Here is a 24,641-nt window from a genome sequence, read left to right on the forward strand (position 1 = left end):
GCTTGCTTTTTCATTAAGCAATGCAACAGTATATAGTTATCAAAATATAAATTATTGAATTCAAAGTGTTTAGGTAACAAAATATATTTCTGCCCAGTTTCGAACTGGGGACCTTTCGCGTGTGAGGCGAACGTGATAACCACTACACTACAGAAACTACATGGAAACAGCTTCTCCCGCCATCCAATAAAAAATGATCTTTGACATACATTATGGCATTCTGAAATAAACTTTTTATATGATTGCATTTTTATTTGGCATTTCAACCAAAAATCCCTTGTTTTAAAATTCTAAAGATAACAGCATATTTCTGCCCAGTTTCGAACTGGGGACCTTTTGTGTTTTAGGCGAATGTGATAACCACTACAATACAGAAACTGACTTTTGAAGATCTCATCACTATGGAGTCGGGAAGTACCATTGGCAAACCGTTTTCATAGAAAAAAAAATTCTAAACTTATTTTTCTATTTTCTAATAATTTCTATGCTATTTTTTCCACTTTGCATTTCAAGAGGACACATTCACTTATTAATAGTTCTGATCATTGTATTTAATAAAAAAATCTATTTTTAATGTATTTCTGACCAATTTTGAAGGGGAACCTTATGCATATTGGCTAAATGTGAATAATACTACACTACAGGTACTTTATGAATGCAACACCATCCAATATGCATGGTAGAAGGGAAATTGACTTTTGATATTCTGCAATATGATTTTTTGCTTGCTTTTTCATTAAGCAATGCAACAGTATATAGTTATCAAAATATAAATTATTGAATTCAAAGTGTTTAGGTAACAAAATATGTTTCTGCCAATTTCGAACTGGGGACCTTTCACGTGTGATGCAAACATGAAATCACTACACTACAGATACTACATGAAAAATTTGCGACCATCATCCAATAAAAAATGATCTTTGGCATTCAGTATGGCATGCTAAAATAAACTTTTTATCTGATTGTATTTTTATTGAGCATTTTACCCAAAAATTCATTGTTTTAAAATTCTAAAGCTAAAAGATTGTTTCTGCCCAGTTTCGAACTGGGGACCTTTCGAGTGTGAGGCGAACGTGATAACCACTACACTACAGAAACTGACTCTCGTGGATCCCATCACTATCTAGTCTGGAAGTACAAATGACACATGCTTTTCTTAGAAATATAATTTTTTCTAAACTTTTTTTCCTATTTTCTAATAATTTTGACGCTATTTTTCCACTTTGCATTTCAAGAGGACACATTCACTTATTATCAATTCTGATCATTGTATTTTCTAAAAAAATCTTTTTTTAATGTATTTCTGACCAATTTTGAAGGGGGACCTTATGCATATTGGGTAAATGTGAATAACTCTACACTACAGGTACTTTATGAATGCAACACCATCCAATATGCATGGTAGATGGGAAATTGACTTTTGATATTCTGCAATATTATTTTTGCTTGCTTTTTCATTGAGCAATGCAACAGTAGATAGTTATCAAAATATAAATTATTGAATTCAAAGTGCTTAGGTAACAAAAGATGTTTCTGCCAGTTTCGAACTGGGGACCTTTCGCGTGTGAGGCGAACGTGATAACCACTACACTACAGAAACTACATGGAAACAGCATCTCCCGCCATCCAATAAAAAATGATCTTTGACATACATTATGGCATTCTGAAATAAACTTTTTATATGATTGCATTTTTATTTGGCATTTCAACCAAAAATCCCTTGTTTTAAAATTCTAAAGATAACAGCATATTTCTGCCCAGTTTCGAACTGGGGACCTTTTGTGTTTTAGGCGAATGTGATAACCACTACAATACAGAAACTGACTTTTGAAGATCTCATCACTATGGAGTCGGGAAGTACCATTGGCAAACCGTTTTCATAGAATTTTTTTTTCTAAACTTATTTTTCTATTTTCTAATAATTTCTATGCAATTTTTTCCACTTTGCATTTCAAGAAGACACATTCACTTATTAATTGTTCTGATCATTGTATTTAATAAAAAAATCTATTTTTAATGTATTTCTAAACAATTTTGAAGGGGAACCTTATGCATATTGGCTAAATGTGAATAATACTACACTACAGGTACTTCATGAATGCAACACCATCCAATATGCATGGTAGAAGGGAAATTGACTTTTGATATTCTGCAATATGATTTTTTGCTTGCTTTTTCATTGAGCAATGCAACAGTATATAGTTATCAAAATATAAATTATTGAATTCAAAGTGTTTAGGTAACAAAATATGTTTCTGCCAATTTCGAACTGGGGACCTTTCACGTGTGAGGCAAACATGAAATCACTACACTACAGATACTACATGAAAAATTTGCGACCATCATCCAATAAAAAATGATCTTTGACATTCAGTATGGCATGCTAAAATAAACTTTTTATCTGATTGTATTTTTATTGAGCATTTTACCCAAAAATTCATTGTTTTAAAATTCTAAAGTTAAAAGATTGTTTCTGCCCAGTTTCGAACTGGGGACCTTTCGAGTGTGAGGCGAACATGATAACCACTACACTACAGAAACTGACTCTCGTGGATCCCATCACTATCTAGTCTGGAAGTACAAATGACAAATGCTTTTCTTAGAAATATAATTTTTTCTAAACTTTTTTTCCTATTTTCTAATAATTTTGACGCTATTTTTCCACTTTGCATTTCAAGAGGACACATTCACTTATTATCAATTCTGATCATTGTATTTTCTAAAAAAATCTTTTTTTAATGTATTTCTGACCAATTTTGAAGGGGGACCTTATGCATATTGGGTAAATGTGAATAACTCTACACTACAGGTACTTTATGAATGCAACACCATCCAATATGCATGGTAGATGGGAAATTGACTTTTGATATTCTGCAATATTATTTTTGCTTGCTTTTTCATTGAGCAATGCAACAGTAGATAGTTATCAAAATATAAATTATTGAATTCAAAGTGCTTAGGTAACAAAAGATGTTTCTGCCAGTTTCGAACTGGGGACCTTTCGCGTGTGAGGCGAACGTGATAACCACTACACTACAGAAACTACATGGAAACAGCATCTCCCGCCATCCAATAAAAAATGATCTTTGACATACATTATGGCATTCTGAAATAAACTTTTTATATGATTGCATTTTTATTTGGCATTTCAACCAAAAATCCCTTGTTTTAAAATTCTAAAGATAACAGCATATTTCTGCCCAGTTTCGAACTGGGGACCTTTTGTGTTTTAGGCGAATGTGATAACCACTACAATACAGAAACTGACTTTTGAAGATCTCATCACTATGGAGTCGGGAAGTACCACTGGCAAACCGTTTTCTTAGAAAAAAAATTTCTAAACTTATTTTTCTATTTTCTAATAATTTCTATGCTATTTTTTCCACTTTGCATTTCAAGAGGACACATTCACTTATTAATAGTTCTGATCATTGTATTTAATAAAAAAATCTATTTTTAATGTATTTATGACCAATTTTGAAGGGGAACCTTATGCATATTGGCTAAATGTGAATAATACTACACTACAGGTACTTTATGAATGCAACACCATCCAATATGCATGGTAGAAGTGAAATTGACTTTTGATATTCTGCAATATGATTTTTTGCTTGCTTTTTCATTAAGCAATGCAACAGTATATAGTTATCAAAATATAAATTATTGAATTCAAAGTGTTTAGGTAACAAAATATGTTTCTGCCAATTTCGAACTGGGGACCTTTCACGTGTGAGGCAAACATGAAATCACTACACTACAGATACTACATGAAAAATTTGCGACCATCATCCAATAAAAAATGATCTTTGGCATTCAGTATGGCATACTAAAATAAACTTTTTATCTGATTGTATTTTTATTGAGCATTTTACCCAAAAATTCATTGTTTTAAAATTCTAAAGCTAAAAGGTTGTTTCTGCCCAGTTTCGAACTGGGGACCTTTCACATGTTAGGCGAACGTGATAACCACTACACTACAGAAACTGACCCTCGTGGATCCCATCACTATCTAGTCTGGAAGTACAAATGACACATGCTTTTCTTAGAAATATAATTTTTTCTAAACTTTTTTTCCTATTTTCTAATAATTTTGACGCTATTTTTCCACTTTGCATTTCAAGAGGACACATTCACTTATTATCAATTCTGATCATTGTATTTACTAAAAAAATCTTTTTTTTAAATGTATTTCTGACCAATTTTGACGGGGGACCTTATGCATATTGGGTAAATGTGAATAACTCTACACTACAGGTACTTCATGAATGCAACACCATCCAATATGCATGATAGAAGGGAAATTTACTTTTGATATTCTGCAATATGATTTTTGCTTGCTTTTTCATTGAGCAATGCAACAGTAGATAGTTATCAAAATATAAATTATTGAATTCAAAGTGTTTAGGTAACAAAATATATTTCTGCCCAGTTTCGAACTGGGGACCTTTCGCGTGTGAGGTGAACGTGATAACCACTACACTACAGAAACTACATGGAAATAGTGTATCCCGCCATCCAATAAAAAATGATCTTTGACATACATTATGGCATTCTGAAATAAACTTTTTATATGATTGCATTTTTATTTGGCATTTCAACCAAAAATCCCTTGTTTTAAAATTCTAAAGATAACAGCATATTTCTGCCCAGTTTCGAACTGGGGACCTTTTGTGTTTTAGGCGAATGTGATAACCACTACAATACAGAAACTGACTTTTGAAGATCTCATCACTATGGAGTCGGGAAGTACCATTGGCAAACCGTTTTCTTAGAAAAAAAAATTCTAAACTTATTTTTCTATTTTCTAATAATTTCTATGCTATTTTTTCAACTTTGCATTTTAAGAGGACACATTCACTTATTAATAGTTCTGATCATTGTATTTAATAAAAAAATCTATTTTTAATGTATTTCTGACCAATTTTGAAGGGGAACATTATGCATATTGGCTAAATGTGAATAATACTACACTACAGGTACTTCATGAATGCAACACCATCCAATATGCATGGTAGAAGGGAAATTGACTTTTGATATTCTGCAATATGATTTTTTGCTTGCTTTTTCATTGAGCAATGCAACAGTATATAGTTATCAAAATATAAATTATTGAATTCAAAGTGTTTAGGTAACAAAATATGTTTCTGCCAATTTCGAACTGGGGACCTTTCACGTGTGAGGCAAACATGAAATCACTACACTACAGATACTACATAAAAAATTTGCGACCATCATCCAATAAAAAATGATCTTTGACATTCAGTATGGCATGCTAAAATAAACTTTTTATCTGATTGTATTTTTATTGAGCATTTTACCTAAAAATTCATTGTTTTAAAATTCTAAAGCTAAAAGATTGTTTCTGCCCAGTTTTGAACTGGGGACCTTTCGCGTGTTAGATGAACGTGATAACCACTACACTACAGAAACTGACTCTTGTGGATTTTATCACTATCTAGTCTGGAAGTACAAATGACACATGCTTTTCTTAGAAATATAATTTTTTCTAAACTTTTTTTCCTATTTTCTAATAATTTTGACGCTATTTTTCCACTTTGCATTTCAAGAGGACACATTCACTTATTATCAATTCTGAGCATTGTATTTACTAAAAAAATCTTTTTTGAATGTACTTCTGACCAATTTTGAAGGGGGACCTTATGCATATTGGGTAAATGTGAATAACTCTAAACTACAGGTACTTCATGAATGCAACACCATCCAATATGCATGGTAGAAGGGAAATTTACTTTTGATATTCTGCAATATGATTTTTGCTTGCTTTTTCATTGAGCAATGCAACAGTAGATAGTTATCAAAATATAAATTATTGAATTCAAAGTGTTTAGGTAACAAAATATGTTTCTGCCCAGTTTCGAACTGGGGACCTTTCGCGTGTGAGGCAAACGTGATAACCACTACACTACAGAAACTACATGAAAACAGAATCTCCCGCCATCCAATAAAAATAATCTTTGACATACATTATGGCATTCTGAAATAAACTTTTTATATGATTGCATTTTTATTTGGCATTTCAACCAAAAATCCCTTGATTTAAAATTCTAAAGATAACAGCATATTTCTGCCCAGTTTCGAACTGGGGACCTTTTGTGTTTTAGGCGAATGTGATAACCACTACAATACAGAAACTGACTTTTGAAGATCTCATCACTATGGAGTCGGGAAGTACCATTGGCAAACCGTTTTCTTGGAATTTTTTTTTCTAAACTTATTTTTCTATTTTCTAATAATTTCTATGCTATTTTTTCCACTTTGCATTTCAAGAGGACACATTCACTTATTAATAGTTCTGATCATTGTATTTAATAAAAAAATCTATTTTTAATGTATTTCTGACCAATTTTGAAGGGGAACCTTATGCATATTGGCTAAATGTGAATAATACTACACTACAGGTACTTCATGAATGCAACACCATCCAATATGCATGGTAGAAGGGAAATTGACTTTTGATATTCTGCAATATGATTTTTTGCTTGCTTTTTCGTTGAGCAATGCAACAGTATATAGTTATCAAAATATAAATTATTGAATTCAAAGTGTTTAGGTAACAAAATATGTTTCTGCCAATTTCGAACTGGGGACCTTTCACGCGTGAGGCAAACATGAAATCACTACACTAAAGATACTACATGAAAAATTTGCGACCATCATCCAATAAAAAATGATCTTTGACATTCAGTTTGGCATGCTAAAATAAACTTTTTATCTGATTGTATTTTTATTGAGCATTTTACCCAAAAATTCATTGTTTTAAAATTCTAAAGCTAAAAGATTGTTTCTGCCCAGTTTCGAACTGGGGACTTTTCACGTGTTAGGCGAACATGATAACCACTACACTACAGAAACTGACTCTCTTGGATCCCATCACTATCTAGTCTGGAAGTACAAATGACACATGCTTTTCTTAGAAATATAATTTTTTCTAAACTTTTTTCCTATTTTCTAATAATTTTGACGCTATTTTTCCACTTTGCATTTCAAGAGGACACATTCACTTATTATCAATTCTGATCATTGTATTTACTAAAAAAAATTTTTTTAATGTATTTCTGACCAATTTTGAAGGGGGACCTTATGCATATTGGGTAAATGTGAATAACTCTACACTACAGGTACTTCATGAATGCAACACCATCCAATATGTATGGTAGAAGGGAAATTGACTTTTGATATTCTGCAATATGATTTTTGCTTGCTTTTTCATTGAGCAATGCAACAGTAGATAGTTATCAAAATATAAATTATTGAATTCAAAGTGTTTAGGTAACAAAACATGTTTCTGCCCAGTTTCGAACTGGGGACCTTTCGCGTGTGAGGCGAACGTGATAACCACTACACTACAGAAACTACATGGAAAATTTGCGACCATCATCCAATAAAAAATGATCTTTGACATTCAGTATGGCATGCTAAAATAAACTTTTTATCTGATTGTATTTTTATTGAGCATTTTACCCAAAAATTCATTGTTTTAAAATTCTAAAGCTAAAAGATTGTTTCTGCCCAGTTTCGAACTGGGGACCTTTCGCGTGTTAGGCGAACGTGATAACCACTACACTACAGAAACTGACTCTCGTGAATTCCATCACTATCTAGTCTGGAAGTACAAATGACACATGCTTTTCTTAGAAATATAATTTTTTCTAAACTTTATTTCCTATTTTCTAATAATTTTGACGCTATTTTTCCACTTTGCATTTCAAGAGGACACATTCACTTATTATCAATTCTGATCATTGTATTTACTAAAAAAAAATTTTTTTTAATGTATTTCTGACCAATTTTGAAGGGGGACCTTATGCATATTGGATAAATGTGAATAACTCTACACTACAGGTACTTCATGAATGCAACACCATCCAATATGCATGGTAGAATTGAAACTGACTTTTGATATTCTGCAATATGATTTTTTGCTTGCTTTTTCATTGAGCAATGCAACAGTAGATAGTTATCAAAATATAAATTATTGAATTCAAAGTGTTTAGGTAACAAAATATGTTTCTGCCAATTTCGAACTGAGGACCTTTCACGTGTGAGGCAAACATGAAATCACTACACTGCAGACAGGGCCGGTGCAAGGTTCCTCGGCACCCTAGGCAAAATTTCTGCCTACACCCCCCCCCCTGTCCTCCCGGCCCTCCCTGCCCTCCCCTTCCCCTGTTGCTTGGACAGTGGAGTGATCACGTTATCTAGAGGCTGTGTTAACAGTATGTTGATCCTCCTGAAGCAGCCAAATAACAGCAAAAGATAACCTGACAAATATTATATTAAATGCACACAAGTTAAAAAGCATCCAGCCCCACATCCATATATAGTATAATGCCACAGTCTGTAGTTTTATACAGTATTATAGATAGGCATCAGGGTTGTAACTAGAACTTTGTGGTAGTGACGTGCGGTGAGGTCATTGGCTGGGGAGGCACTGAGATTTTATATATAATATATATATATATATATATATATATACACACACACACATACATATACAGTGGTCGAAGTGGACATTTTGAAGTGGGGGTATGGAAAAGTGAAGGTTGCAATTATGCGCGCGCCTCCGGAAGAGGGGGTGTGGCCACTCAAATGGGGGCGTGTCCTTCAGTGTATTAGGACCCCTTATACTATCTAGAAATTCTTATACTATGTAGAAATTCACATTACAGTACACGGAATGAGCCGAAATTCACACTACAGCACATGGTATGAGCCAAAATTCACACTATAGCACATGGTATGATCCGAAATTCATATTTTACCACACAGTATGAGCCGAAATTCACATTGCAGCACACCGTATGAGCCGAAATTCACATTACAGCACACAGTATGAGCCGAAATTCACATTACAGCACACGGTATGAGCTGAAATTCACATTACAGCACATGGTTTGAGCCGAAATTCACATTACAGCACACAGTATGAGCCAAAATTCATATTTTACTACACAGTATGAGCCGAAATTCACATTACAGCACACGGTATGAGCCGAAATTCACGTTACAGAACACGCTATGACCCTAAATTTCAGATTTTACCACACTGTATGAGCCGAAATTCACATTATAGCACACGGTATGACCCGAAATTCACATTACAGCATACGGTATGAGCCAAAATTCTGATTTTACCACATGGTATGAGCCGAAATTCACATTATAGCACATGGTATGAGCCGAAATTCACATTATAGCAAACGGTATGACCCACAAATCAGGGACATGGAGAGAGAGTGACAGCAAGGACTGAGAGAGTGACAGCAGGGACTGAGAGAGTGACAGCAGGGACAGAGAGCGTGACAGCAGGGACATAGGGTAACATTACCTGATATGTGCAGCGGAGGTGCGGAAGGGACTGTGGTTGTCGGTGGCGGATGAGCCCATGGTCTGCGGGGGATGCGGCTGTACTAAGCTGTCCTTCTTCGCTGAGGCGTTGATGTCCCTCTGACCACCGCCAGTTGTGGTCTGCGGTGGTCAGCTTTCAATGGCGGTGCAGCGTGCAGAAGTGAGCGCTGGTCAGCGGTGGGAGGCGGGCAGCTGTGATATAAATATATAATTTTTTTACATTTATTTTATTTATTTTTCCCTGTCCCTGCGTCCAAGTGATCTGGGGGTGAGCTGGAGTCCAAGTGATCTTGCCCAGATCACTTGGACTGTAGCTCACCCCCAGATCACTTGGACTGCAGCTCACCCCCAGATCACTTGGACTGCAGCTCACCCCCAGATCACAAGGGGGGGAGCTGCAGTCCAAGTGATCTGGGGGTGAGCTGCCCAGACACTTGCCACCAAGCACAACTCCCCCCACCCCTCGCCTTAGTGGTCCTGGTTCCTCAGTCCCGGAGGAAGCAGATGCTGCCGGAGATGCTGAGGGCATGGAAATAGAGGTAACAGCGCTGCCTGTTGTCTCCGGAGCTGCCGCTGCTGTAGGCTACTCCAACATCGGGAGGCGCGGGGCGGCAGGGAGGGAGGGGATAGGGAGACGTGGGGTGGGAGGGAGGGGATAGGGAGACGCGGGGCGGCAGGGAGGGAGGGGATAGGGAGACGTAGGGTGGGAGGGAGGGGATAGGGAGATGCGGGGTGGAAGGGAGGGGATAGGGAGATGCGGGGTGGGAGGGAGGAGATAGGGAGGCGTGGGGAGGCAGGGAGGGAGGGGATAGCGAGACGCGGGGCGGCAGGGAGGGGATAGTGAGACGCGGGGTGCGAGGGAGGGGATAGGGAGACGCGGGGCGGCAGGGAGGGAGGGGATAGGGAGGCGCGGGGCGGCAGGGAGGGAGGGGATAGGGAGGCGCGGGGCGGCGGGGAGGGAGGGAATAGCGAGACGCGGGGCAGCAGTGAGGGGATAGTGAGACGCGGGGTGGGAGGGAGGGGATAGGGAGACACGGGGCGGCAGGGAGGGAGGGGATAGGGAGGCGCGGGGCGGCAGGGAGGGAGGGGATAGGGAGGCAGGGGGCGGCGGGGAGGGAGGGGATAGCGAGACGCGGGGCGGCAGTGAGGGGATAGTGAGACGCGGGGTGGGAGGGAGAGGATAGGGAGACGCGGGGCGGCAGGGAGGGAGGGGATAGGGAGGCGCGGGGCGGCGGGGAGGGAGGGGATAGCGAGACGCGGGGCGGCAGTGAGGGGATAGTGAGACGCGGGGTGGGAGGGAGAGGATAGTGAGACGCGGGGCGGCAGGGAGGGAGGGGATAGGGAGGCGCGGGGCGGCGGGGAGGGAGGGGACAGCGAGACGCGGGGCGGCAGTGAGGGGATAGTGAGACGTGGGAGGGAGAGGATAGGGAGACGCGGGGCGGCAGGGAGGGAGGGAGGGGATAGGGAGACGCGGAGCGGCAGGGAGGGAGGGAGGGGATAGGGAGACGCGGGGCGGCAGTGAGGGAGGGGATAGGGAGGCGCGGGGCGGCAGGGAGGGAGGGGATAGGGAGGCGCGGGGCGGCGGGGAGGGAGGGGACATAGGCTGTCAGTGTGGGCGGCGCCCATCTCCTGACCAGCTCTCTCATACGCGCAGCTCCGTCTATTTCTGTTAGAGACATCATGGAGCAGGGAAATCAGTACGCTGGCGCCGGTGAGGTGACTGACGGCTGTGGCAGGCTAGACCCTCGCCGCGGCCGCCCCTGGTCTGGGCTTACTTATCAAAATATTTTATTTTTTTGTAAAATATATTTAATTGGAGCATGCCGCCCTCCAGTGGCCAGCGCCCATAGGCAGCTGCCTAAAGCTGCCTAATGGTAGCGCCGGCCCTGACTACAGATACTACATGAAAAATTTGAGACCAAAAATTAATTGTTTTAAAATTCTACACTACAGAAACTGACTCGCGTGGTCCCATCACTATCTAGTCTGGAAGTACAAATGACACATGCTTTTCTTAGAAATATAATTTTTTCTAAACTTTTTTTCCTATTTTCTAATAATTTTGACGCTATTTTTCCACTTTGCATTTCAAGAGGACACATTCACTTATTATCAATTCTGATCATTGTATTTACTAAAAAAATCTTTTTTTAATGTATTTCTGACCAATTTTGAAGGGGGACCTTATGCATATTGGGTAAATGTGAATAACTCTACACTACAGGTACTTCATGAATGCAACACCATCCAATATGCATGGTAGAAGGCAAATTGACTTTTGATATTCTGCAATATGATTTTTGCTTGCTTTTTCATTGAGCAATGCCACAGTAGATAGTTATCAAAATATAAATTATTGAATTCAAAGTGTTTAGGTAACAAATATGTTTCTGCCCAGTTTCGAACTGGGGACCTCTCGCGTGTGAGGCGAATGTGATAACCACTACACTACAGAAACTACAATTAAACAGCATCTCCAGCCATCCAATAAAAAATGATCTTTGACATACATTATGGCATTCTGAAATAAACTTTTTATATGATTGCATTTTTAATTGGCATTTCAACCAAAAATCCCTTGTTTTAAAATTCTAAAGATAACAGCATATTTCTGCCCAGTTTCGAACTGGGGACCTTTTGTGTTTTAGGCGAATGTGATAACCACTACAATACAGAAACTGACTTTTGAAGATCTCATCACTATGGAGTCGGGAAGTACCATTGGCAAACCGTTTTCTTAGAAAAAAAAATTCTAAACTTATTTTTCTATTTTCTAATAATTTCTATGCTATTTTTTCCACTTTGCATTTCAAGAGGACACATTCACTTATTAATAGTTCTGATCATTGTATTTAATAAAAAAAATCTATTTTTAATGTATTTCTGACCAATTTTGAAGGGGAACCTTATGCATATTGGCTAAATGTGAATAATACTACACTACAGGTACTTTATGAATGCAACACCATCCAATATGCACGGTAGAAGGGAAATTGACTTTTGATATTCTGCAATATGATTTTTTGCTTGCTTTTTCATTAAGCAATGCAACAGTATATAGTTATCAAAATATAAATTATTGAATTCAAAGTGTTTAGGTAACAAAATATGTTTCTGACAATTTCGAACTGGGGACCTTTCACGTGTGAGGCAAACATGAAATCACTACACTACAGATACTACATGAAAAATTTGCGACCATCATCCAATAAAAAATGATCTTTGACATTCAGTATGGCATGCTAAAATAAACTTTTTATCTGATTGTATTTTTATTGAGCATTTAACCCAAAAATTCATTGTTTTAAAATTCTAAAGCTAAAAGATTGTTTCTGCCCAGTTTTGAACTGGGGACCTTTCGCGTGTCAGGCGAACGTGATAACCACTACACTACAGAAACTGACTCTTGTGGATCCCATCACTATCTAGTCTGGAAGTACAAATGACACATGCTTTTCTTAGAAATATAATTTTTTCTAAACTTTTTTTCCTATTTTCTAATAATTTTGACGCTATTTTTCCACTTTGCATTTCAAGAGGACACATTCACTTATTATCAATTCTGATCATTGTATTTACTAAAAAAATCTTTTTTGAATGTATTTCTGACCAATTTTGAAGGGGGACCTTATGCATATTGGGTAAATGTGAATAACTCTACACTACAGGTACTTCATGAATGCAACACCATCCAATATGCATGGTAGAAGGGAAATTGACTTTTGATATTCTGCAATATGATTTTTGCTTGCTTTTTCATTGAGCAATGCAATAGTAGATAGTTATCAAAATATAAATTATTGAATTCAAAGTGTTTAGGTAACAAAACATGTTTCTGCCCAGTTTCGAACTGAGGACTTTTCGCGTGTGAGGCGAACGTGATAACCACTACACTACAGACACTACATAAAAACAGCATCTCCCGCCATCCAATAAAAAATGATCTTTGACATACATTATGGTATTCTGAAATACATTTTTTATATGATTGCATTTTTATTTGGCATTTCAACCAAAAATCCCTTGTTTTAAAATTCTAAAGATAACAGCATATTTCTGCCCAGTTTCGAACTGGGGACCTTTTGTGTTTTAGGCGAATGTGATAACCACTACAATACAGAAACTGACTTTTGAAGATCTCATCACTATGGAGACGGGAAGTACCATTGGCAAACCGTTTTCATAGAAAAAAATTTTCTAAACTTATTTTTCTATTTTCTAATAATTTCTATGCAATTTTTTCCACTTTGCATTTCAAGAAGACACATTCACTTATTAATTGTTCTGATCATTGTATTTAATAAAAAAATCTATTTTTAATGTATTTCTAAACAATTTTGAAGGGGAACCTTATGCATATTGGCTAAATGTGAATAATACTACACTACAGGTACTTCATGAATGCAACACCATCCAATATGCATGGTAGAAGGGAAATTGACTTTTGATATTCTGCAATATGATTTTTGCTTGCTTTTTCATTGAGCAATGCAACAGTAGATAGTTATCAAAATATAAATTATTGAATTCAAAGTGTTTAGGTAACAAAATAGGTTTCTGCCCAGTTTCGAACTGGGGACCTTTCGCGTGTGAGGCGAACGTGATAACCACTACACTACAGAAACTACATGGAAACAGCATCTACCGCCATCCAATAAAAAATGATCTTTGACATACATTATGGCATTCTGAAATAAACTTTTTATATGATTGCATTTTTATTTGGCATTTCAACCAAAAATCCCTTGTTTTAAAATTCTAAAGATAACAGCATATTTCTGCCCAGTTTCGAACTGGGGACCTTTTGTGTTTTAGGCGAATGTGATAACCACTACAATACAGAAACTGACTTTTGAAGATCTCATCACTATGGAGTCGGGAAGTACCATTGGCAAACCGTTTTCTTAGAAAAAAAATTTCTAAACTTATTTTTCTATTTTCTAATAATTTCTATGCTATTTTTTCCACTTTGCATTTCAAGAGGACACATTCACTTATTAATAGTTCTGATCATTGTATTTAATAAAAAAATCTATTTTTAATGTATTTCTGACCAATTTTGAAGGGGAACCTTATGCATATTGGCTAAATGTGAATAATACTTCACTACAGGTACTTTATGAATGCAAGACCATCCAATATGCATGGTAGAAGGGAAATTGACTTTTGATATTCTGCAATATGATTTTTTGCTTGCTTTTTCATTAAGCAATGCAACAGTATATAGTTATCAAAATATAAATTATTGAATTCAAAGTGTTTAGGTAACAAAATATGTTTCTGCCAATTTCGAACTGGGGACCTTTCACGTGTGAGGCAAACATGAAATCACTACACTACAGATACTACATGAAAAATTTGCGACCATCATCCAATAAAAAATTATCTTTGGCATTCAGTATGGCATGCTAAAATAAACTTTTTATCTGGTTGTATTTTTATTGAGCATTCTACCCAAAAATTCATTGTTTTAAAATTCTAAAAGATTGTTTCTGCCCAGTTTCGAACTGGGGACCTTTCGCGTGTTAGGCGAACGTGATAACCACTACACTACAGAAACTGACTCTCGTGGATCACATCACTATCTAGTCTGGAAGTACAAATGACACATGCTTTTCTTAGAAATATAATTTTTTCTAATTTTTTTCCTATTTTCTAATAATTTTGACGCTATTTTTCCACTTTGCATTTCAAGAGGACACATTCACTTATTATCAATTCTGATCATTGTATTTACTAAAAAAATCTTTTTTTTTTAATTATTTCTGACCAATTTTGACGGGGGACCTTATGCATATTGGGTAAATGTGAATAACTCTACACTACAGGTACTTCATGAATGCAACACCATCCAATATGCATGATAGAAGGGAAATTGACTTTTGATATTCTGCAATATGATTTTTGCTTGCTTTTTCATTGAGCAATGCAACAGTAGATAGTTATCAAAATATAAATTATTGAATTCAAAGTGTTTAGGTAACAAAACATGTTTCTGCCCAGTTTCAAACTGGGGACCTTACGCGTGTGAGGCGAACATGATAACCACTACACTACAGAAACTACATGGAAACAGCATCTCCCGCCATCCAATAAAAAATGATCTTTGACATACATTATGGCATTCTGAAATAAACTTTTATATGATTGCATTTTTATTTGGCATTTCAACCAAAAATCCCTTGTTTTAAAATTCTAAAGATAACAGCATATTTCTGCCCAGTTTCGAACTGGGGACCTTTTGTGTTTTAGGCGAATGTGATAACCACTACAATACAGAAACTGACTTTTGAAGATCTCATCACTATGGAGTCGGGAAGTACCATTGGCAAACCGTTTTCTTAGAAAAAAAAATTCTAAACTTATTTTTCTATTTTCTAATAATTTCTATGCTATTTTTTCCACTTTGCATTTCAAGAGGACACATTCACTTATTAATAGTTCTGATCATTGTATTTAATAAAAAAATCTATTTTTAATGTATTTCTGACCAATTTTGAAGGGGAACCTTATGCATATTGGCTAAATGTGAATAATACTACACTACAGGTACTTTATGAATGCAACACCATCCAATATGCACGGCAGAAGGGAAATTGACTTTTGATATTCTGCAATATGATTTTTTGCTTGCTTTTTCATTAAGCAATGCAACAGTATATAGTTATCAAAATATAAATTATTGAATTCAAAGTGTTTAGGTAACAAAATATGTTTCTGCCAATTTCGAACTGGGGACCTTTCACGTGTGAGGCAAACATGAAATCACTACACTACAGATACTACATGAAAAATTTGCGACCATCATCCAATAAAAAATGATCTTTGGCATTCAGTATGGCATGCTAAAATAAACTTTTTATCTGATTGTATTTTTATTGAGCATTTTACCCAAAAATTCATTGTTTTAAAATTCTAAAGCTAAAAGATTGTTTCTGCCCAGTTTCGAACTGGGGACCTTTCGCGTGTGAGGCGAACGTGATAACCACTACACTACAGAAACTGACTCTCGTGGATCCCATCACTATCTAGTCTGGAAGTACAAATGACACATGCTTTTCTTAGAAATATAATTTTTTCTAAACTTTTTTTCCTATTTTCTAATAATTTTGACGCTATTTTTCCACTTTGCTTTTTAAGAGAACACATTCACTTATTATCAATTCTGATCATTGTATTTTCTAAAAAAATCTTTTTTTAATGTATTTCTGACCAATTTTGAAGGGGGACCTTATGCATATTGGGTAAATGTGAATAACTCTACACTACAGGTACTTCATGAATGCAACACCATCCAATATGCATGGTAGACGGGAAATTGACTTTTGATATTCTGCAATATGATTTTTGCTTGCTTTTTCATTGAGCAATGCAACAGTAGATAGTTATCAAAATATAAATTATTGAATTCAAAGTGCTTAGGTAACAAAATATGTTTCTGCCCAGTTTCGAACTGGGGACCTTTCGCGTGCGAGGCAAACGTGATAACCACTACACTACAGAAACTACATGGAAACAGCATCTCCCGCTATCCAATAAAAAATGATCTTTGACATACATTATGGCAATCTGAAATAAACTTTTTATATGATTGCATTTTTAATTGGCATTTCAACCAAAAATCCCTTGTTTTAAAATTCTAAAGATAACAGCATATTTCTGCCCAGTTTTGAACTGGGGACCTTTTGTGTTTTAGGCGAATGTGATAACCACTACAATACAGAAACTGACTTTTGAAGATCTCATCACTATGGAGTCGGGAAGTACCACTGGCAAACCGTTTTCTTAGAAAAAAAATTTCTAAACTTATTTTTCTATTTTCTAATAATTTCTATGCTATTTTTTCCACTTTGCATTTCAAGAGGACACATTCACTTATTAATAGTTCTGATCATTGTATTTAATAAAAAAATCTATTTTTAATGTATTTCTGACCAATTTTGAAGGGGAACCTTATGCATATTGGCTAAATGTGAATAATACTACACTATAGGTACTTTATGAATGCAACACCATCCAATATGCATGGTAGAAGTGAAATTGACTTTTGATATTCTGCAATATGATTTTTTGCTTGCTTTTTCATTAAGCAATGCAACAGTATATAGTTATCAAAATATAAATTATTGAATTCAAAGTGTTTAGGTAACAAAATATGTTTCTGCCAATTTCGAACTGGGGACCTTTCACGTGTGAGGCAAACATGAAATCACTACACTACAGATACTACATGAAAAATTTGCGACCATCATCCAATAAAAAATGATCTTTGGCATTCAGTATGGCATGCTAAAATAAACTTTTTATCTGATTGTATTTTTATTGAGCATTTTACCCAAAAATTCATTGTTTTAAAATTCTAAAGCTAAAAGGTTGTTTCTGCCCAGTTTCGAACTGGGGACCTTCCACATGTTAGGCGAACGTGATAACCACTACACTACAGAAACTGACTCTCGTGAATCCCATCACTATCTAGTCTCTAGTCTGGAAGTACAAATGACACATGCTTTTCTTAGAAATATAATTTTTTCTAAACTTTTTTTCCTATTTTCTAATAATTTTGACGCTATTTTTCCACTTTGCATTTCAAGAGGACACATTCACTTATTATCAATTCTGATCATTGTATTTACTAAAAAAATCTTTTTTTTAATGTATTTCTGACCAATTTTGATGGGGGACCTTATGCATATTGGGTAAATGTGAATAACTCTACACTACAGGTACTTCATGAATGCAACACCATCCAATATGCATGATAGAAGGGAAATTTACTTTTGATATTCTGCAATATGATTTTTGCTTGCTTTTTCATTGAGCAATGCAACAGTAGATAGTTATCAAAATATAAATTATTGAATTCAAAGTGTTTAGGTAACAAAATATATTTCTGCCCAGTTTCGAACTGGGGACCTTTCGCGTGTGAGGCGAACGTGATAACCACTACACTACAGAAACTACATGGAAACAGCATCTCCCGCCATCCAATAAAAAATGATCTTTGACATACATTATGGCATTCTGAAATAAACTTTTTATATGATTGCATTTTTATTTGGCATTTCAACCAAAAATCCCTTGTTTTAAAATTCAAAAGATAACAGCATATTTCTGCCCAGTTTCGAACTGGGGACCTTTTGTGTTTTAGGCGAATGTGATAACCACTACAATACAGAAACTGACTTTTGAAGATCTCATCACTATGGAGACGGGAAGTACCATTGGCAAACCGTTTTCTTAGAAAAAAAAATTCTAAACTTATTTTTCTATTTTCTAATAATTTCTATGCTATTTTTTCCACTTTGCATTTCAAGAGGACACATTCACTTATTAATAGTTCTGATCATTGTATTTAATAAAAAAATCTATTTTTAATGTATTTCTGACCAATTTTGAAGGGGAACCTTATGCATATTGGCTAAATGTGAATAATACTACACTACAGGTACTTTATGAATGCAACACCATCCAATATGCACGGTAGAAGGGAAATTGACTTTTGATATTCTGCAATATGATTTTTTGCTTGCTTTTTCATTGAGCAATGCAACAGTATATAGTTATCAAAATATAAATTATTGAATTCAAAGTGTTTAGGTAACAAAATATGTTTCTGCCAATTTCGAACTGGGGACCTTTCACGTGTGAGGCAAACATGAAATCACTACACTACAGATACTACATGAAAAATTTGCGACCATCATCCAATAAAAAATGATCTTTGGCATTCAGTATGGCATGCTAAAATAAACTTTTTATCTGATTGTATTTTTATTGAGCATTTTACCCAAAAATTCATTGTTTTAAAATTCTAAAGCTAAAAGATTGTTTCTGCCCAGTTTCGAACTGGGGACCTTTCGCGTGTTAGGCAAACGTGATAACCACTACACTACAGAAACTGACTCTCGTGGATCCCATCACTATCTAGTCTGGAAGTACAAATGACACATGCTTTTCTTGGAAATATAATTTTTTCTAAACTTTTTTTCCTATTTTCTAATAATTTTGACGCTATTTTTCCACTTTGCTTTTCAAGAGGACACATTCACTTATTATCAATTCTGATCATTGTATTTTCTAAAAAAATCTTTTTTTAATGTATTTCTGACCAATTTTGAAGGGGGACCTTATGCATATTGGGTAAATGTGAATAACTCTACACTACAGGTACTTCATGAATGCAACACCATCCAATATGCATGGTAGACGGGAAATTGACTTTTGATATTCTGCAATATGATTATTGCTTGCTTTTTCATTGAGCAATGCAACAGTAGATAGTTATCAAAATATAAATTATTGAATTCAAAGTGTTTAGGTAACAAAAGTTGTTTCTGCCCAGTTTCGAACTGGGGACCTTTCGCGTGTGAGGCAAACGTGATAACCACTACACTACAGAACCTACATGGAAACAGCATCTCCCGCCATCCATTTAAAAATGATCTTTGACATACATTATGGCATTCTGAAATAAACTTTTTATATGATTGCATTTTTATTTGGCATTTCAACCAAAAATCCCTTGTTTTAAAATTCTAAAGATAACAGCACATTTCTGCCCAGTTTTGAACTGGGGACCTTTAGTGTTTTAGGCGAATGTGATAACCACTACAATACAGAAACTGACTTTTGAAGATCTCATCACTATGGAGTCGGGAAGTACCATTGGCAAACCGTTTTCTTAGAATTTTTTTTCTAAACTTATTTTTCTATTTTCTAATAATTTCTATGCTATTTTTTCCACTTTGCATTTCAAGAGGACACATTCACTTATTAATAGTTCGGATCATTGTATTTAATAAAAAAATCTATTTTTAATGTATTTCTGACCAATTTTGAAGGGGAACATTATGCATATTGGCTAAATGTGAATAATACTACACTACAGGTACTTCATGAATGCAACACCATCCAATATGCATGGTAGAAGGGAAATTTACTTTTGATATTCTGCAATATGATTTTTGCTTGCTTTTTCATTGAGCAATGCAATAGTAGATAGTTATCAAAATATAAATTATTGAATTCAAAGTGTTTAGGTAACAAAATATGTTTCTGCCCAGTTTCGAACTGAGGACTTTTCGCGTGTGAGGCGAACGTGATAATCACTACACTACAGAAACTACATGCAAACAGCATCTCCCGCCATCCAATAAAAAATGATCTTTGACATACATTATGGTATTCTGAAATAAATTTTTTATATGATTGCATTTTTATTTGGCATTTCAACCAAAAATCCCTTGTTTTAAAATTCTAAAGATAACAGCATATTTCTGCCCAGTTTCGAACTGGGGACCTTTTGTGTTTTAGGCGAATGTGATAACCACTACAATACAGAAACTGACTTTTGAAGATCTCATCACTATGGAGTCGGGAAGTACCATTGGCAAACCGTTTTCATAGAATTTTTTTTTCTAAACTTATTTTTCTATTTTCTAATAATTTCTATGCAATTTTTTCCACTTTGCATTTCAAGAAGACACATTCACTTATTAATTGTTCTGATCATTGTATTTAATAAAAAAATCTATTTTTAATGTATTTCTAAACAATTTTGAAGGGGAACCTTATGCATATTGGCTAAATGTGAATAATACTACACTACAGGTACTTCATGAATGCAACACCATCCAATATGCATGGTAGAAGGGAAATTGACTTTTGATATTCTGCAATATGATTTTTTGCTTGCTTTTTCATTGAGCAATGCAACAGTATATAGTTATCAAAATATAAATTATTGAATTCAAAGTGTTTAGGTAACAAAATATGTTTCTGCCAATTTCGAACTGGGGACCTTTCACGCGTGAGGCAAACATGAAATCACTACACTAAAGATACTACATGAAAAATTTGCGACCATAATCCATTAAAAAATGATCTTTGACATTCAGTATGGCATGCTAAAATAAACTTTTTATCTGATTGTATTTTTATTGAGCATTTTACCCAAAAATTCATTGTTTTAAAATTCTAAAGCTAAAAGATTGTTTCTGCCCAGTTTCGAACTGGGGACTTTTCGCGTGTTAGGCGAACATGATAACCACTACGCTACAGAAACTGACTCTCTTGGATCCCATCACTATCTAGTCTGGAAGTACAAATGACACATGCTTTTCTTAGAAATATAATTTTTTCTAAACTTTTTTTCCTATTTTCTAATAATTTTGACGCTATTTTTCCACTTTGCTTTTCAAGAGGACACATTCACTTATTATCAATTCTGATCATTGTATTTTCTAAAAAAATCTTTTTTTAATGTATTTCTGACCAATTTTGAAGGGGGACCTTATGCATATTGGGTAAATGTGAATAACTCTACACTACAGGTACTTCATGAATGCAACACCATCCAATATGCATGGTAGACGGGAAATTGACTTTTGATATTCTGCAATATGATTATTGCTTGCTTTTTCATTGAGCAATGCAACAGTAGATAGTTATCAAAATATAAATTATTGAATTCAAAGTGTTTAGGTAACAAAAGATGTTTCTGCCCAGTTTCGAACTGGGGACCTTTCGCGTGTGAGGCGAACGTGATAACCACTACACTACAGAACCTATATGGATACAGCATCTCCCGCCATCCATTTAAAAATGATCTTTGACATACATTATGGCATTCTGAAATAAACTTTTTATATGATTGCATTTTTATTTGGCATTTCAACCAAAAATCCCTTGTTTTAAAATTCTAAAGATAACAGCACATTTCTGCCCAGTTTTGAACTGGGGACCTTTAGTGTTTTAGGCGAATGTGATAACCACTACAATACAGAAACTGACTTTTGAAGATCTCATCACTATGGAGTCGGGAAGTACCATTGGCAAACCGTTTTCTTAGAATTTTTTTTCTAAACTTAATTTTCTATTTTCTAATAATTTCTATGCAATTTTTTCCACTTTGCTTTTCAAGAGGACACATTCACTTATTATCAATTCTGATCATTGTATTTTCTAAAAAAATCTTTTTTTTAATGTATTTCTGACCAATTTCGATGGGGGACCTTATGCATATTGGGTAAATGTGAATAACTCTACACTACAGGTACTTCATGAATGCAACACCATCCAATATGCATGGTAGACGGGAAATTGACTTTTGATATTCTGCAATATGATTATTGCTTGCTTTTTCATTGAGCAATGCAACAGTAGATAGTTATCAAAATATAAATTATTGAATTCAAAGTGTTTAGGTAACAAAAGATGTTTCTGCCCAGTTTCGAACTGGGGACTTTTCGCGTGTGAGGCGAACGTGATAACCACTACACTACAGAACCTACATGGAAACAGCATCTCCCGCCATCCATTTAAAAATGATCTTTGACATACATTATGGCATTCTGAAATAAACTTTTTATATGATTGCATTTTTATTTGGCATTTCAACCAAAAATCCCTTGTTTTAAAATTCTAAAGATAACAGCACATTTCTGCCCAGTTTTGAACTGGGGACCTTTAGTGTTTTAGGCGAATGTGATAACCACTACAATACAGAAACTGACTTTTGAAGATCTCATCACTATGGAGTCGGGAAGTACCATTGGCAAACCGTTTTCTTAGAATTTTTTTTCTAAACTTATTTTTCTATTTTCTAATAATTTCTATGCTATTTTTTCCACTTTGCATTTCAAGAGGACACATTCACTTATTAATAGTTCTGATCATTGTATTTAATACAAAAAATCTATTTTTAATGTATTTCTGACCAATTTTGAAGGGGAACATTATGCATATTGGCTAAATGTGAATAATACTACACTACAGGTACTTCATGAATGCAACACCATCCAATATGCATGGTAGAAGGGAAATTGACTTTTGATATTCTGCAATATGATTTTTGCTTGCTTTTTCATTGAGCAATGCAATAGTAGATAGTTATCAAAATATAAATTATTGAATTCAAAGTGTTTAGGTAACAAAATATGTTTCTGCCCAGTTTCGAACTGAGGACTTTTCGCGTGTGAGGCGAACGTGATAATCACTACACTACAGAAACTACATGAAAACAGCATCTCCCGCCATCCAATAAAAAATGATCTTTGACATACATTATGGTATTCTGAAATACATTTTTTATATGATTGCATTTTTATTTGGCATTTCAACCAAAAATCCCTTGTTTTAAAATTCTAAAGATAACAGCATATTTCTGCCCAGTTTCGAACTGGGGACCTTTTGTGTTTTAGGCGAATGTGATAACCACTACAATACAGAAACTGACTTTTGAAGATCTCATCACTATGGAGTCGGGAAGTACCATTGGCAAACCGTTTTCATAGAATTTTTTTTTCTAAACTTATTTTTCTATTTTCTAATAATTTCTATGCAATTTTTTCCACTTTGCATTTCAAGAAGACACATTCACTTATTAATTGTTCTGATCATTGTATTTAATAAAAAAATCTATTTTTAATGTATTTCTAAACAATTTTGAAGGGGAACCTTATGCATATTGGCTAAATGTGAATAATACTACACTACAGGTACTTTATGAATGCAACACCATCCAATATGCACGGTAGAAGGGAAATTGACTTTTGATATTCTGCAATATGATTTTTTGCTTGCTTTTTCATTGAGCAATGCAACAGTATATAGTTATCAAAATATAAATTATTGAATTCAAAGTGTTTAGGTAACAAAATATGTTTCTGCCAATTTCGAACTGGGGACCTTTCACGTGTGAGGCAAACATGAAATCACTACACTACAGATACTACATGAAAAATTTGCGACCATCATCCAATAAAAAATGATCTTTGGCATTCAGTATGGCATGCTAAAATAAACTTTTTTTCTGATTGTATTTTTATTGAGCATTTTACCCAAAAATTCATTGTTTTAAAATTCTAAAGCTAAAAGATTGTTTCTGCCCAGTTTCGAACTGGGGACCTTTCGCGTGTTATGCGAACGTGATAACCACTACACTACAGAAACTGACTCTCGTGGATCCCATCACTATCTAGTCTGGAAGTACAAATGACACATGCTTTTCTTAGAAATATAATTTTTTCTAAACTTTTTTTTCCTATTTTCTAATAATTTTGACGCTATTTTTCCACTTTGCTTTTCAAGAGGACACATTCACTTATTATCAATTCTGATCATTGTATTTTCTAAAAAAATCTTTTTTTAATGTATTTCTGACCAATTTTGAAGGGGGACCTTATGCATATTGGGTAAATGTGAATAACTCTACACTACAGGTACTTCATGAATGCAACACCATCCAATATGCATGGTAGACGGGAAATTGA

General features: G+C 35.2%; 30 non-coding genes across 30 annotated transcripts; all 30 read right to left on the minus strand.

The window, feature by feature from the left end:
* Positions 1-84: 84 nt before the first annotated feature.
* On the minus strand, positions 85-157 carry TRNAV-CAC (transfer RNA valine (anticodon CAC)). The gene has a single exon. It is a non-coding gene; the product is annotated as a tRNA-Val (tRNA).
* An 868-nt stretch (positions 158-1,025) lies between these two features.
* On the minus strand, positions 1,026-1,098 carry TRNAV-CAC (transfer RNA valine (anticodon CAC)). Its single transcript has one exon. It is a non-coding gene; the product is annotated as a tRNA-Val (tRNA).
* A 430-nt stretch (positions 1,099-1,528) lies between these two features.
* On the minus strand, positions 1,529-1,600 carry TRNAV-CAC (transfer RNA valine (anticodon CAC)). Its single transcript has one exon. It is a non-coding gene; the product is annotated as a tRNA-Val (tRNA).
* Positions 1,601-2,468: 868 nt separating this feature from the next.
* TRNAV-CAC (transfer RNA valine (anticodon CAC)) lies at positions 2,469-2,541 on the minus strand. The gene has a single exon. It is a non-coding gene; the product is annotated as a tRNA-Val (tRNA).
* A 430-nt stretch (positions 2,542-2,971) lies between these two features.
* On the minus strand, positions 2,972-3,043 carry TRNAV-CAC (transfer RNA valine (anticodon CAC)). The gene has a single exon. It is a non-coding gene; the product is annotated as a tRNA-Val (tRNA).
* An 868-nt stretch (positions 3,044-3,911) lies between these two features.
* TRNAV-AAC (transfer RNA valine (anticodon AAC)) lies at positions 3,912-3,984 on the minus strand. The gene has a single exon. It is a non-coding gene; the product is annotated as a tRNA-Val (tRNA).
* Positions 3,985-4,416: 432 nt separating this feature from the next.
* TRNAV-CAC (transfer RNA valine (anticodon CAC)) lies at positions 4,417-4,489 on the minus strand. Its single transcript has one exon. It is a non-coding gene; the product is annotated as a tRNA-Val (tRNA).
* Positions 4,490-5,357: 868 nt separating this feature from the next.
* On the minus strand, positions 5,358-5,430 carry TRNAV-AAC (transfer RNA valine (anticodon AAC)). Its single transcript has one exon. It is a non-coding gene; the product is annotated as a tRNA-Val (tRNA).
* A 430-nt stretch (positions 5,431-5,860) lies between these two features.
* TRNAV-CAC (transfer RNA valine (anticodon CAC)) lies at positions 5,861-5,933 on the minus strand. Its single transcript has one exon. It is a non-coding gene; the product is annotated as a tRNA-Val (tRNA).
* An 867-nt stretch (positions 5,934-6,800) lies between these two features.
* TRNAV-AAC (transfer RNA valine (anticodon AAC)) lies at positions 6,801-6,873 on the minus strand. The gene has a single exon. It is a non-coding gene; the product is annotated as a tRNA-Val (tRNA).
* Positions 6,874-7,301: 428 nt separating this feature from the next.
* Positions 7,302-7,374, minus strand: TRNAV-CAC (transfer RNA valine (anticodon CAC)). The gene has a single exon. It is a non-coding gene; the product is annotated as a tRNA-Val (tRNA).
* A 147-nt stretch (positions 7,375-7,521) lies between these two features.
* Positions 7,522-7,594, minus strand: TRNAV-AAC (transfer RNA valine (anticodon AAC)). The gene has a single exon. It is a non-coding gene; the product is annotated as a tRNA-Val (tRNA).
* A 4,160-nt stretch (positions 7,595-11,754) lies between these two features.
* Positions 11,755-11,827, minus strand: TRNAV-CAC (transfer RNA valine (anticodon CAC)). The gene has a single exon. It is a non-coding gene; the product is annotated as a tRNA-Val (tRNA).
* An 869-nt stretch (positions 11,828-12,696) lies between these two features.
* Positions 12,697-12,769, minus strand: TRNAV-GAC (transfer RNA valine (anticodon GAC)). Its single transcript has one exon. It is a non-coding gene; the product is annotated as a tRNA-Val (tRNA).
* Positions 12,770-13,199: 430 nt separating this feature from the next.
* Positions 13,200-13,272, minus strand: TRNAV-CAC (transfer RNA valine (anticodon CAC)). Its single transcript has one exon. It is a non-coding gene; the product is annotated as a tRNA-Val (tRNA).
* A 649-nt stretch (positions 13,273-13,921) lies between these two features.
* TRNAV-CAC (transfer RNA valine (anticodon CAC)) lies at positions 13,922-13,994 on the minus strand. Its single transcript has one exon. It is a non-coding gene; the product is annotated as a tRNA-Val (tRNA).
* Positions 13,995-14,856: 862 nt separating this feature from the next.
* Positions 14,857-14,929, minus strand: TRNAV-AAC (transfer RNA valine (anticodon AAC)). The gene has a single exon. It is a non-coding gene; the product is annotated as a tRNA-Val (tRNA).
* A 430-nt stretch (positions 14,930-15,359) lies between these two features.
* Positions 15,360-15,432, minus strand: TRNAV-CAC (transfer RNA valine (anticodon CAC)). Its single transcript has one exon. It is a non-coding gene; the product is annotated as a tRNA-Val (tRNA).
* Positions 15,433-16,299: 867 nt separating this feature from the next.
* Positions 16,300-16,372, minus strand: TRNAV-CAC (transfer RNA valine (anticodon CAC)). Its single transcript has one exon. It is a non-coding gene; the product is annotated as a tRNA-Val (tRNA).
* Positions 16,373-16,802: 430 nt separating this feature from the next.
* TRNAA-CGC (transfer RNA alanine (anticodon CGC)) lies at positions 16,803-16,875 on the minus strand. The gene has a single exon. It is a non-coding gene; the product is annotated as a tRNA-Ala (tRNA).
* Positions 16,876-17,743: 868 nt separating this feature from the next.
* On the minus strand, positions 17,744-17,816 carry TRNAV-AAC (transfer RNA valine (anticodon AAC)). The gene has a single exon. It is a non-coding gene; the product is annotated as a tRNA-Val (tRNA).
* Positions 17,817-18,254: 438 nt separating this feature from the next.
* TRNAV-CAC (transfer RNA valine (anticodon CAC)) lies at positions 18,255-18,327 on the minus strand. Its single transcript has one exon. It is a non-coding gene; the product is annotated as a tRNA-Val (tRNA).
* Positions 18,328-19,195: 868 nt separating this feature from the next.
* On the minus strand, positions 19,196-19,268 carry TRNAV-AAC (transfer RNA valine (anticodon AAC)). The gene has a single exon. It is a non-coding gene; the product is annotated as a tRNA-Val (tRNA).
* A 430-nt stretch (positions 19,269-19,698) lies between these two features.
* On the minus strand, positions 19,699-19,771 carry TRNAV-CAC (transfer RNA valine (anticodon CAC)). The gene has a single exon. It is a non-coding gene; the product is annotated as a tRNA-Val (tRNA).
* Positions 19,772-20,419: 648 nt separating this feature from the next.
* TRNAV-CAC (transfer RNA valine (anticodon CAC)) lies at positions 20,420-20,492 on the minus strand. Its single transcript has one exon. It is a non-coding gene; the product is annotated as a tRNA-Val (tRNA).
* Positions 20,493-21,360: 868 nt separating this feature from the next.
* Positions 21,361-21,433, minus strand: TRNAV-AAC (transfer RNA valine (anticodon AAC)). Its single transcript has one exon. It is a non-coding gene; the product is annotated as a tRNA-Val (tRNA).
* Positions 21,434-21,863: 430 nt separating this feature from the next.
* On the minus strand, positions 21,864-21,936 carry TRNAV-CAC (transfer RNA valine (anticodon CAC)). The gene has a single exon. It is a non-coding gene; the product is annotated as a tRNA-Val (tRNA).
* Positions 21,937-22,585: 649 nt separating this feature from the next.
* On the minus strand, positions 22,586-22,658 carry TRNAV-CAC (transfer RNA valine (anticodon CAC)). Its single transcript has one exon. It is a non-coding gene; the product is annotated as a tRNA-Val (tRNA).
* Positions 22,659-23,307: 649 nt separating this feature from the next.
* TRNAV-CAC (transfer RNA valine (anticodon CAC)) lies at positions 23,308-23,380 on the minus strand. The gene has a single exon. It is a non-coding gene; the product is annotated as a tRNA-Val (tRNA).
* Positions 23,381-24,248: 868 nt separating this feature from the next.
* On the minus strand, positions 24,249-24,321 carry TRNAV-AAC (transfer RNA valine (anticodon AAC)). The gene has a single exon. It is a non-coding gene; the product is annotated as a tRNA-Val (tRNA).
* Between the last annotated feature and the right edge of the window lie 320 nt (positions 24,322-24,641).

Source organism: Pseudophryne corroboree, chromosome 4 (assembly GCF_028390025.1).
Source record: "Pseudophryne corroboree isolate aPseCor3 chromosome 4, aPseCor3.hap2, whole genome shotgun sequence".
Lineage (NCBI taxonomy): Eukaryota > Metazoa > Chordata > Amphibia > Anura > Myobatrachidae > Pseudophryne > Pseudophryne corroboree.